The sequence below is a fragment of the Podarcis tiliguerta genome, assembly GCF_965153285.1.
Source record: "Podarcis tiliguerta genome assembly, chromosome: Z".
In the NCBI taxonomy this organism is placed as follows: domain Eukaryota; kingdom Metazoa; phylum Chordata; class Lepidosauria; order Squamata; family Lacertidae; genus Podarcis; species Podarcis tiliguerta.
In genome coordinates, this window is record NC_139553.1 from 21,522,767 (window position 1) to 21,535,536 (window position 12,770).

Here is a 12,770-nt window from a genome sequence, read left to right on the forward strand (position 1 = left end):
AATAATAAGCCCTCTTGAACCTTTTGAGAAATGTTGCCCACTTCTCCCCAAAATTGCTGAAATCCCCTCCTCTGCTGGAACTATTTGCTGCCTCCTGAGTGCAGCAATGGACTGAGGAGGGAGGGGTGTTTTATCTCAGCCCAAAGTCAAATGCGAGTCAGAATGAGCCAGAGGGACCATGAAGAAAAGGAGCAGAGTTGGGAAAATCTTCTCATCCATATTTGCAAGGATCTGAAAACCATCTTGTGCATTGCCTGTAAAGTTCCTTTCAAGGTTTCCCCGAAGTTCTTTCTCCCAAAGCAAATTCAAATGGAGTTAGAGGAGGGAGGACACTTGTGCAATTTATTCAAGATTATGTTATCCTGTGGGGTGGAGTGGGGAATAAGTTTCCCTCTTGCAATGTTTCCCTCTTTCCTTCCCCCTTTCATGGCCCCACTTCCAGAAAGCAGGCCACAGCAGGGCAAGATGAAATGAAAACTTCATGAAAGATCATATTGTGGTGCTACCTGGGGGTGGGGGAGGCAACCCCCTGCCTCCTTAAAATGCTTCTCAGGGGCTGCGGCAAGAGCTCCAGCACAGAGTGCTCAAATTACATATAATCTTCCCAGCTGTGAAAGGACAATTAGTGCCAAACCCTCAAGGGGGCTTTCAGCTCCCAACAGGTGCCTCTCCCATTGTGCTCAGATTTAACATCCACCTGCCAAAGGCACAGGAAGGGAATGTTTCACCTCCTGCCACCATCCTCCACCAAAGCAACGTCTGTTACAAGGTGGGCGCTGTCAGAACAGCCCCTTTCCCTGCTTTGATTATTTCCCGGCATGATAAACAACACAGCCTCACATCTTGGCTTGCCTGGTTTCTGGTCAATTAACTTTAGCTATAACTGGAGCATTCATTCTATGGGGTCAGGGTGTGTGGGTGTGGGTAGGTAGGAAGGAAATGCACTGTATCTGTTATCTCATGCTTCAAATGGGCCCATCTTTACAGTTCACGCATGCCAAGCAATTCAGAAGTACTGTATTATGTGCTGTAGAAAGAAGGGTTTGTAGCTTTTCTCCACAGGGGCAGACCTGTCCAATATATTTTGGCACCTGAAGTGGGAAACCCATTCTACTACACACCAGTGTGTTTGGAGTACTGTGTACTGCCTCACCTCAAAAAGGATACAGTAGAGTTGGAAAAGGTTCAGAAAAGGACAACCCAAATGACAAGAGGATGGAGTGACTCCCCTGTGAGGAAAGGTTGCAGCACATGGGACTTCTTAGTCCAGATAAAAGACAATTAAGACTTGTGTCTTATGAAATGGGTCCCCCAAGAGTGTAAGACTAAATGAGGGCCTTTCCAGATGGTCACTATCTTCAGGTGGGATTTGATTACATACCAGCAAATTCAGGTTGTGCAACAAATCCACTTCTCCAAAAGATCAGAGGGTTTTTTTTTTAAGAAATAATTTTTATTAAAGATTTTCCTTGTTTACAAAAGCACATGCATTGTCTCTTTCTTCAGGCTGCGTTTTCTACAGATTGGTTACATTTGTCGTGAGACATTGGTGTTATATGCAGTACAGTGGTACCTTGGGTTAAGAACTTAATTCGTTCTGGAGGTCCGTTCTTAACCTGAAACTGTTCTTAACCTGAGGTACCACTTTAGCTAATGGGGCCTTCTGCTGCCATCACACGATTTCTGTTCTCATCCTGAAGCAAAGTTCTTAACCCGAGGTACTATTTCTGGGTTAGCGGAGTCTGTAACCTGAAGCATCTGTAACGTGAAGCGTATGTAACCCGAGGTACCACTGTATAGGGTTGAGAAGAAAAGAGGAGGGAGCAAGAAAGAGGGGATGGGGCGGTAAAACTTATGTTCTTTTACTTAGTGTATATGTGTGGGTTTTCAGTTCAGCATCACTTGGGTAGGTTCTTTTTCTAGTCGCTTGTTATGTTTACCTGGTGGTGAGAGAGGCTGGGGTGGCCTAAGGTGTGGTTGATTTCTTTGGTTGGCTGCAGTGGGATTCGTTTGTTCGTGTGTGAGGGAGTTGTTGTTGGATTAAGGTAGCTATATTGAATCACATGCTGTTGGTGGGTTCATGTTGTTGTAATGTTGGGCTGTGTATGTGATAAAGGGGAGCCATGCTAGAGTGAGATTACCTGGAGATCTTGTGCTGCATGGTGGAATAGTGGGTGGTGAGCCAGGGGGATGAGGGGTTGGGGTTGGGGACAGTTTGCCTACTTCTTCCTTCCTTGCTTTAAGCATGGTCTTTGTGAACCTTAGTTTTCCTTAGTTTGTTTTGGAGGAAAGGGAATGCTGTGGTGGGAGTGTTTTCGATTATGTCTCTCTCCAAGTACACCCATTGTTATGTCTCATCTTCTAGGATGTATGGGATCATGCGGCACACTTGGTTGGCAATGTAGTACAGTGGTACCTCAGGTTACATATGCTTCAGGTTACAGACTCCGCTAACCCAGAAATAGTACCTCGGGTTAAGAACTTTGCTTCAGGATGAGAACAGAAATCACACAGTGGTTGTGCGGCGGCAGCAGGAGGCCCCATTAGCTAAAGTGGTGCTTCAGGTTAAGAACAGTTTCAGAACGGACCTCCAGAACGAATTAAGTTCTTAACCCGAGGTACCACTGTATATGCCTATAGATATTATTATTATTATTATTATTATTATTATTATTATTTCAGAAAAGAAGAGAAGAAAAACCATAATAGTAGGTAAATAGAAAAAAGGGAGGAAGGAGGGGATGAAGAAGTAGATACTAAATTAAGCTGGTGCACGGGGGGGGGCCACTCTGCTTTGTTATTTGTTTACCTCCCGAGACTTGTGGGCCCCGGAGCATCTTTGGGATCCAGATCATCGGGGGGGGGGTGGTGGTCTCCATGCAGCCTCTTCGCTTGTCATTTGGGGTTCTCCAGGCTCCCCTTTGATCATGGTGGTGGCAGTGATGGCGGTGCAGGGACCGGCCGGGCAGCTTGGTTGGTGCTGGTGGACCCTAGAAGTTCAGCGTGGCCGTGGCGCTCGCCATCTTGCCTCGCTGGAAGTCCCCCAAAAGACCAGAGTTTTGCAGCGGACTGGGAAGTGTGGGATAACACTTACTTTGATGCAACACCCTAACCTCTCCACAAACGAATGGGAATGGGTACTTACTAAGTAGCCAATAGGGTCAAATCCCCCTGCAAACAAATCAGAATGAATGCTCAATAAACAGTCACCTGGAAATGCCCCTTGATGCGCTGAGGTGGCTGTTGCTTTATTCTTAATGATTGTTAAGTGGGTGTGATTTTTGACAGGACTTTGGGATGCAAAGTGGGGCAGGTAAACCTCTGTTTCTCTCCCATGGTCGGACCAAAATTGGGCCCCCCAGTATGGCTATTAGTCACAGAAGCTAAGCTCCCACTGGTGCTTCAGGAGCATGTTTTGTTACTGTGTTGAACAATCGAACTGTCTTTGACTTAGGGCTTCCCAAACTCCTGAGCCTCAAATTCTTGAATGGATCCCAGGGGTCAGAGAGCCTCTTGGAACAGCAGACAGTACTAAGGGCAGTTGGGGACTACAGAATGAAGATTGTAAGCCTCTCCTAGCTGGTTTCCAGTGTGGGATACTCACCCATTTCCCCAGATGTTTAAGGAATCAACGCATTGTGCCTGAATTGCTCATTTGTCCTGTCAGAGTGAGAGTGCATCATTCCATGCGAGGCGTTTTAGGGTGGAATTGCCATATTTTTTCGCTTGCTTCTTACAGAGCATGTGATGCCCTCAGCCAACTGTGGTCATCCTGTATTTTTCTGTGGTTCTTCTGTCTTTTCTCAGGGCACAGAAAGTCCAGCTTTCTTCAGAAGAGCGGAAGAGCAGTGCAGTCTCCACAGATGTAGAGTCCTCTGCTGTTAGCCTTCCTTTCCCTCCCTTAAAGGGTGGGATCTGGGCAGTAAGGTATTAATTTGGAAAGTTAACCTCTCATTGGCCACCACAAAGCTGTCATCAGAACTGACTCACTTAGTCTCATGAAGATGCTGTACTAGTGTCCCGCAGGTAGGCTGCTCTTATTTATTTAATTTATAGTCCACCTTTTTTCTCCAAGTTCCTCAAGGTGGTGTAAATTATTCTTCCCCTTTCCTCAGTTAATCCCCACAACAACCCTATGAGGTATGTTAGGCTGAGAGGCATTGACGGTCCCAAGGGGCGCCATGGCTAAGTGGGGATTTGAACCCTGGTCTTCTAGGTCCTAGTCCAATACTCTAACAAACAACCAGAAGGTGGTACCTGACCAGGAAATTCTGGTGGGCTCAATTTCTGGGCAATTCTATATTATCACACAGAGATTTGTGAGTTTTTAAGACATGCACTTTCCAGCATGGTTTGGTAAGTCTTAAAATGAAAATAAGAACTATTTTGGACACTATTATTACCTTGGCGTGAAAGTAAAATTATTCTAGAAAGGAATTTCTGTTCAGAAGAGAAGAAATAATAACTTTGCTAAGGTTTTAGAACAACTGCTGCTGCTGCTTCAGCTATCTAGTTTTTCTGTTGTTGCTGGCACCAACTTTCCCTCCTGTTTTCTGTAATTCCAGTCAGTTAAGACTCATTCGTTCATTCCCTGCAGATTGTGAAGCCGTATTATTGATGGCTTTCAGTTCTCGAATTGCATAGACACCTCTATCAACTGGCCTGTTTTCAAGCAGATTGAGCTTTGCAGCTGGAAATTAGCATATGTAAATGCATAAATGATAACACAGCATTTGCACCTTTGCACCTTTGCAGCGGTGGGAAGTGGTGGGAAGCCGTTAAGATCCAGCTCTCCTGTGATTTCAGTGAAGCCAACTAACTGTAGAGGTGATTTAATCTAGGAAACTCACTCCATGATAAAATGAGAAACAGGATCAACTGGGGCAGAGGAGATGTGAGGATTTTGCTGGACATATCCTCCCAGCAGCCCTGGCCAACTAGGCCAGTGGTCAGAGTGACCGAGGGAGATGCATTCCAGCAACATCTGGAACGCCACAGGTCCAGACATCCTTATCCTGAAAGCCTCCACGGACTTGCCTCCTTATCTCTCCACTCATATCCTGAAGCATCCCTTCCTGTGATCTTTGTTCATCTAGTTCCACCCCCCCCCCCGCCAAAAGTATGAAGAGCCCTGCTCTTGCCAAATATTTCTCTGCATTTGCTGTCCTGCTTCCTCTGCCTTCCAGAAGCCTGCTGCAAGACCAGCTCTCATCCTCCCCTCAAGTCCTTCCTCAAAACCCACTTTTTTCTATGAAGCCTTTGGGAAGATCATCTAGTCCAGGCTCCATATCCTGCTTGCTGCAGGGGAATGGAAAGACCTTTCTTTATGGCAAGGACTGCATTCCCTTGTTGGTGGTGGTGGGGAATCTGTCAGAGACAGCATGTCGGCAGAGGCGGATTTTAGGGAGGTGAGACTGGGTCTCCTGCAATGGGCACCAGGCCAAGAGGGCACCAAAGAGGGTGCTGCAACAGTGACGAACAATAGAAGGTGGAGGGTGGGGCACAGAGTTTAGGCGTTGTATAGGGTGCAGCCGAAAGTCCATCACTGATGCCGGTGGAGGTACTCAGCCTTTACTGTCTCTGGCCACATCCATAGGTAAAGGCAAAGGGACCCTTGACCATTAGGTCCAGTCGTTACCGACTCTGGGGTTGCGGCACTCATCTCGCTTTATTGGCCAAGGGAGCCGGCGTACAGCTTCCGGGTCATGTGGCCAGCATCACTAAGCCGCTTCTGGCGAACCAGAGCAGCACACGGAAACGCTGTTTACCTTCCTGCCAGAGCGATACCTATTTATCTACTTGCACTGTGACGTGCTTTTGAACTGCTAGGTTGGCAGGAGCAGGGACTGAGCAACGGGAGCTCACCCTGCCGCGGGGGTTCGAACTGCCAACCTTCTGATTGGCAAGTCCTAGGCTCTGTGGTTTAACCCACAGCGCCACCTGCGTCCCACAGGCCACATCCATACCATATGTTTAAAGCACTGTGATATCACTTTAAATAGTCATGGCTCCCCCCAAAAGAATCCTGGGAGAAGTAGTTTGTTAAGGGTACCAAGATTTATTAGGAGACCCTCATTACCCTTCCAGAGCTACAGTTCTCAGAGTGGTTTAAAAACCAATCCCTCTTCACAGGAAACTCTGGGAACTGTCGCTCTGGGAGAGGAGGTTCCTGACAATTCTCAGCACCCATAACCAACTGCTGCTCCCAGGATTCTTGGGTATTTGGACCAGCCTGCCCTGCTGTAAGTAAGCTGAAGAACATATAGCTCATGATGGATGGGTCAGTCAGTAGAACATGAGACTCTTAATCTCAGGGTCATGGGTTCAAGCACCACGTTGGGCAAAAGATTCCTGCATTGCAGGGGGTTGGACTAGATGACCCCCGTGGTCCCTTCCAACTCTACAGTCCCATGATTCTATGATATAGTTGCGACAATGGCATATTCTTCCCTTGATTACTCTTCCTGCCTCCACTTCCCTCTAGAGTTTCCTCTGTGTCTTATGTCTAGATTCTTAAAGCAACTTCCTTTTACCAGTGCCTTGTGCCTGAGAGGTCAAGCCAAAGTGCCTGACATCATTTGTAACATCAGTGACATTGATGATTGACCTGCCTGCCCATCAAATTTGGCCTGCTTGGAAGATCTTGATAAGGAACTGACTCAGTGGAATCAGAAAGGTTCCTTGCCCTGATTGAGATGCAGCACCTTGTGGCAAGGAGCTGCCAAACCTGTTCATGTGCAACAGGTGGCGCTATGTAATCATGGGTTTTTTCAGGTGGAACTCCCCTGAACTCAGCTCGGCACCTCTCAGGTGGGTGCCATTGCCATTCTAAGAGAACAAGGGAGGCATTCATGGTAAGTTCTGGCACCTCTTTTTCTAGAAAAATAGCAGTGTATATTATAAAATTCATGAAATGCTAACAACAGCAACAACAATCAATTAGTTTTTCAGAAATAAAATTTTTATTTGTAGGTATCGTAATAGCAACTGAAGGAGGATAAAGTGGAAATGCTGATTTAATATTCCTTTTCTTCCCACTCACAAATATGACAAACAAAATCAGTATGTACTGAGCGTTTTCTTTTTCTTTCTTTTTTTAGTAAAAGTGGAATATGGAATAATGATTGAGTGATTTAATGTAATTTTATGTTTAACTATGATCTTTCAACAACATTGTTAAACGAAGCGGATAAAAGTTAAGGTTTAAAATGGGTATGGAAACCAATACCAAATCCATAATATCACTACATCAGCTTTATATATGTCAATCAATGGGGGAAAGCTGAACAACAAAATGATGGGGGGGGGGGTGCCTCCTCGCCTGCCCCCCCCCCGCTAATTAGCAGCTATATGTAAGGGCTCCATCTAGTGGTAATTTTTATTGTTACAACTCCATTTTCAAACACAGCCCTATTTTTTGCCCAAATCAGAAAGTCCCTATTGAGGTGACATCCCCACACATTCAGCCAAGCACCTTAACACATCATGTCTAGGCATGTTTTCTGGCTGTGGGCCTACAACTATTCAGACTTTTGGCTGACCATCTGGAAGTTAGGAGGAGGGATAGCAACCGTGACCTCATCTCCACCCTTCATGGGACGTAAGGAAATGGCTGTGGTATTAGCAATGGTTTTTTGAACCAAAACCAAGCAACAGGCTACAAATTTAAGTGGGAGAATGGCTGAGGAAGGCGGTTGTTTAGCCCTTCAGTCCGTTTCAGTCCAAGGAGGTTGTTTCCCCCTTCAGTCCATTTTTCCTGCTCAAAATCACCCCTCCCATTTGCTTTTCTCCCACAGGGAAAAAGGTACTGGTAGGAAACACTAGAACTTATGGGTATCCAATGAAGCTGGACTTTGGAAGCTTCAGAGCAGATAAAAGGAAAGACTTATTTTCACACAGTGCATAGGTAAACTATGGAATTCACTGCCGCAGGATGGCTTCAAAGAAAGAAGTGGACAAATTCATGGAGAATAAGGTAGTAACCATGATATCTATGCTGCGTCTCCATGGTCAGCGGCAGCAATGCTTCTGAATACAGTGGTACCTTGGGTTACATACGCTTCAGGTTAAAGACGCTTCATGTTACAGACTCTGCTAACCCAGAAATAGTACCTCGGGTTAAGAACTTTGCTTCAGGATGAGAACAGAAATCGTGCTCTGGCTGCGTGGCAGCAGCAGGAGGCCCCATTAGCTAAAGTGGTGCTTCAGGTTAAGAACAGTTTCAGGTTAAGAAAGGGACTTCTGGAACGAATTAAGTTCTTAACCCGAGGTACCACTGTAATACCATTTACTGGCAAACTATGGAAGAGAGACTACAGTGGTACCTCGGGTTACAGACGCGACGCTTCAGGTTACCGCTAACCCAGAAATAGTACCTCGGCTTAATAACTTTACCTCAGGATAAGAACAGAAATCGTGTGGCGGCGGCCCAGCAGCAGGAGGCCCCATTAGCTAAAGTGGTGCTTCAGGTTAAGAACAGTTTCAGGTTAAGAATGGACCTCCAGAACGAATTAAGTTCGTAACCCGAGGTATCACTGTATGCTCTTGTGCTCTGGTCCTGCTTGCGAGTTTACCACAGGCATCTGTTTGGCCACTGTGAGAACAGGATGCTAGACTAGATGGGTCGCTGGCCTGGTCGCTGGCCTGACCCAGCAGGCTCTTTTATATTCCTAATAGTAATAATTCTAGTATAGAATAAATGCCATAGACTTGTTCTCTGTTTTAAAACTCTGCATGTGAGAGTGAGTGAGAGAAACAGGCAGAGAGAGAGAGAGAGAGAGAGAGAGAGAGAGAGAGAGAGAGGAGCATAGAAATCTATTGCACATGGTGATAGTTCCAACACACAAGTTCTTGGACTTGAGTGGGTGACCTTTGAGAGGCATGTGCTGGCTGGGCGGCCACTGCTAAGATTAGGTTTCTCATCTGTCAGAACAGGCCTGGCCTCTGCGAAGGAAAGGAGCGTTTGTGTGTGACTTGCTGTAGCGTCGGAGGCGCAATTCCAAAAATCACACATCCAGTTATGAGACACTTTGGCTTTCAGGCCTGCCATGTAATGCTATTTCATAATCCTCCCTGGCCTGACTTGAACCAATGATGAGAGCAGGGGGAGCTGAGATGGCTTTGGTGAACTGGGTTGTCGGTCACCACCAGGCCTTCTCAGCGGACACCACCTTCTTTGCTGCTGTGCTGCGTCTTCTTCACACGAGCAGAGGCTGCTGATGGAGTGGCAAGCCCAGTAAATCTGGGTCTGCACCTGAGCAGTCTGTGAATTCAGCTCTGCGCCAGAAATCCAGACTCCTTCGATGATTCGTATCTTGGCGTTGCTCTGTTGTGTGATGAGTTCCAAGGCACTGTCAAGCTCAGGCTTAGATTGGTAGGTGTGAGGAATGGGGGAAAGAGGATGGAACAGAATGATATGGGGTTGTTGAGATCAGGGAACAGAGGTTGGAGGAGGTAGGTACTCCCCTTTTCCAGAATTTGGGAACAGAGGTTGGAGGAGGTAGGTACTCCCCTTTTCCAGAATTTGGGAACAGAGGTTGGAGGAGGTAGGTACTCCCCTTTTCCAGAATTTGGCAGCTCTGGATGGGGAGGCAGGAATCCCACCTCTCCCATCCCCTCCCAAGGAGAAAAAAAAAATCAGTGGCCTCCAGGGAAGGTATTGACTGGGAATGGAAGAACCAGAGTCAGTAGAAGGCACAGCCATGACCAGATACCAATTCCACTACTGGGAACAGACCCATCCTCTCAGATGCAGTGTGCATGCACACACTCCACATTCCTGCAAGTCACAAGAGCCTCACAAGTAAGCTCACCACACCTTTAAAAACTTGGCAAGTAGGTGGCAACCCATTGGGACAGCTTCATTGCTTCCATGCACCCTGATCTCGAATTCCTTAAGCTCAGGGTGCTGTATCTAGCTTGGCTAGTTTATCCTTTCTCATCATTCACTTTGTGTGAACACATCAGCAAGAGGTAGAATCTTAATGGCAGTCTGGTGGGATATGAAACGGGATCAGATTGACAAGGACCATTACTCAGATATTTCATCCACCTCAAAATCAGCTGTTTTGTTTCAGGTATATTTTTGGGGCAATATGAAACAAGGGAAGAGAATTGGAATGGCTATCATTTTGTTTCCTAAGAAAACCATATTTTGAGGGGGGGGTTTAATTTTTAAAAGTGCTTTTTTACATACAAAATGGTAGCCTCCATCCAAAACTGAATCTTCTGAGGGCTGCCATTCTATTAAACAGTGATCGAATATCTACAGGAGATATGCACATTTTCACAGAAGGGGTGGGTTCTTCCTTTCTGGTATCATTTTCCTTGAGTGGCAAAGTGTTAAAAACCCCTTCAAACAAAAGGCAGTGACTGAGCAGGCTTGTTGAAAACATATAGTCACAAGAGTTCCATGCAACCATTTTTCCAAACCTGAACCACTAAACACTGTGTAAGCTTGTTTTTTCTTTCTTTATCATAAGAATGTCTTGAAAAACAAAATAGAAACCAAAGATGCCTTATTTGAGCATCCTCTCTAACTTAACACAGGGATGATAAGAGAAAAATGGGAGGAAAGATGACATGGGCTAAACGGGGGGTGGGGGGTGGAAAATCTACATTTGTTTCAACTCCACTCATTTATGTCAGCTTCCCCCAACCTCCTGAACCTATGTTCTCCAAATTCCAATTCAGGACAGATAAAAGATAGTACAATGCATAGTTAAACTATGAAACTTGCTCCCACAGGAAGCAGTGATGGCCACCAACCTGGATAGCTTTAAAAGAAGATTTGACAAATTCATGGAGAATAAGGCTATCACTGACTACTAGTTATGATGGCTATGCTCAGTTGGAGGTATTAAATGTTTTGAAATCCAGTTGCTAGAAGCCACAGGAAAGCAGAGTGCTCGAATCCTGCTTCCGGCTTTCCCACAGGCATCTGGTTGGCCACTGTGAGAAGGTGTTGCTGGACTAAATGGACCATTGGTCTGATCCAGCAGGCTCTTCTTAAATGTTTTGAACAGCAGCTCAGCCCTCATCAGTGCTGTCAATGGTCAGACGGCTGATAGGAATTATTGTCCAAAATATTTGGAGACTTCCCAGGTCAGGAGGAATAGTTTGCAGGGGTTCTGGGAGGTGGCTCTGAGCACAAAGTGTAAAGGGTGGAGTCATTTCAAGAAGACATTTGGTCAGGCGAGGGTGATGAAAACGGAGGGACAAAGATCACATGCAGCTGTAGGCATGGGAGAAAAATCAATTTGGGTAACATTTTAATTTGGGTCACATATTGGATCCACCTTTCCAAACCAACATGCAGAATGAAATGTAGCTATCTTTAAAAATTCTCATCTCTCCAGAGGAAAAAAAGCATACAAACAGAAGCACACTGGAAGAGCCCTGACGTTGGAGGAGACCAAAAGCCCATCTAGGTCAGCATCCTGTTCTCAAAGAGGCTGATCAGGTGCTCATGGGTAGCCACTCAAAATACATGAAATTGCATCATTAAGAGAAATTGTAAATATATATTAGAAGAAATTGCATTAAAAAATGAGTATACTAGAAGGTGTGCACACAAAAATGGTGATGAATTCTTTAAAAAAAAAAAAGGACTGGAGAAATGAGGAACAGAGAGAGACCCAAATGAATAGATTCATCTATCCCCATATGCAGGGATGTATGAATGAAGAGAAAAGCAGGGGCAAAACCATAAGGGGGTTTAAAGACCAGGACAGGGAGCTGACTATGTCATAGCATCATAGAATTGTAGAGTTGTAAGGGACCCTGAGGATCACCTAGTCCAACTCTCTGCAATGCAGGAATATGCAGCTCTTCCATATGTCATGTTATAGCAATACCTTTTTAAAAATGATTCCTGTGTGTGGAATAAAAATCAAGCCTTCCCATTGTGATTAAGGTAAAAGTCTGTTCAAGACTCTGTTTATTAAGACAAGGCTGTTGTGTTGGAGAAGACCACCCTGTAATCATCCATACTTTCTTCTGGGGTGATCAATAAGGTGCTCTGCTTGCATCAGGGGTGCCAATTTCAACAAAATAAAATATTGTGGGGGCCCAGATAAGCCCCTCCCTACATAACTGATCACATGAAGCAGGGCACACACCATTTGAATGGGGATGCCAATCAACTTTGTGGGGGCTCAGCCCCCTCTAATCTTTTATTGTGGGGGCTGAAGCCCCCATGGCCTCTAGGAGTTGGCTTCTATGGCTTGCATACGGAGCTTAATAGCTTTTATATGGATGACCAAGTTGTCACAACTTGGTTGATAATAGACCCGAAGAAACTAGCTTTGCAGGAAAATGGAATAGCTGCTCAAAACCTCAAACGTTCCATACTACCTTCACCCTTTCCCCTAACTTCATGATGACTTCCTCTATCCCTCTCTTTCCACTCTTAAGAGAGATAGATGTCCTTCAGATAGAAACAGGTTCAGACCTTTTATAGTCCAAGGCCCTTGCAGACCCCAGGCCCATACATCCTGCTTTGATTTGTGAAAGATATCCCTTCATTTATTCTGTGTTTCTGATATAACCCTCTATGGAAATCAGGAGTAGGTTCCTGCTTCAATACACCTTCCCACACTTCATTCCTCATCCCCTCTGCTTTGACTAACAGAAACAAGGTGTGTGCAGCCTCGAGACTGCTTTGCACATGGCAGACTCAACCAGAAGACGCACCTGTTACACCATGACCACTTTGTGTAATGCAGTCTTAAAACCTCTGTCAGCTTGTATAAAACATTTCAGCATCCTGC

The 12,770-nt window shown here is 45.5% G+C and overlaps 1 protein-coding gene across 1 annotated transcript in view; it reads left to right on the plus strand.

The window, feature by feature from the left end:
• Positions 1–3,927: 3,927 nt before the first annotated feature.
• LOC310669558 (uncharacterized protein) overlaps positions 3,928–12,770 on the plus strand; it is a 45,119-nt gene continuing 36,276 nt past the window's right edge. Inside the window, exon 1 of the mRNA XM_083423886.1 lies at positions 3,928–4,026. The gene's annotated coding sequence lies outside the window, so the exon portion shown is untranslated. The remainder of the gene's footprint in view (positions 4,027–12,770) is intronic.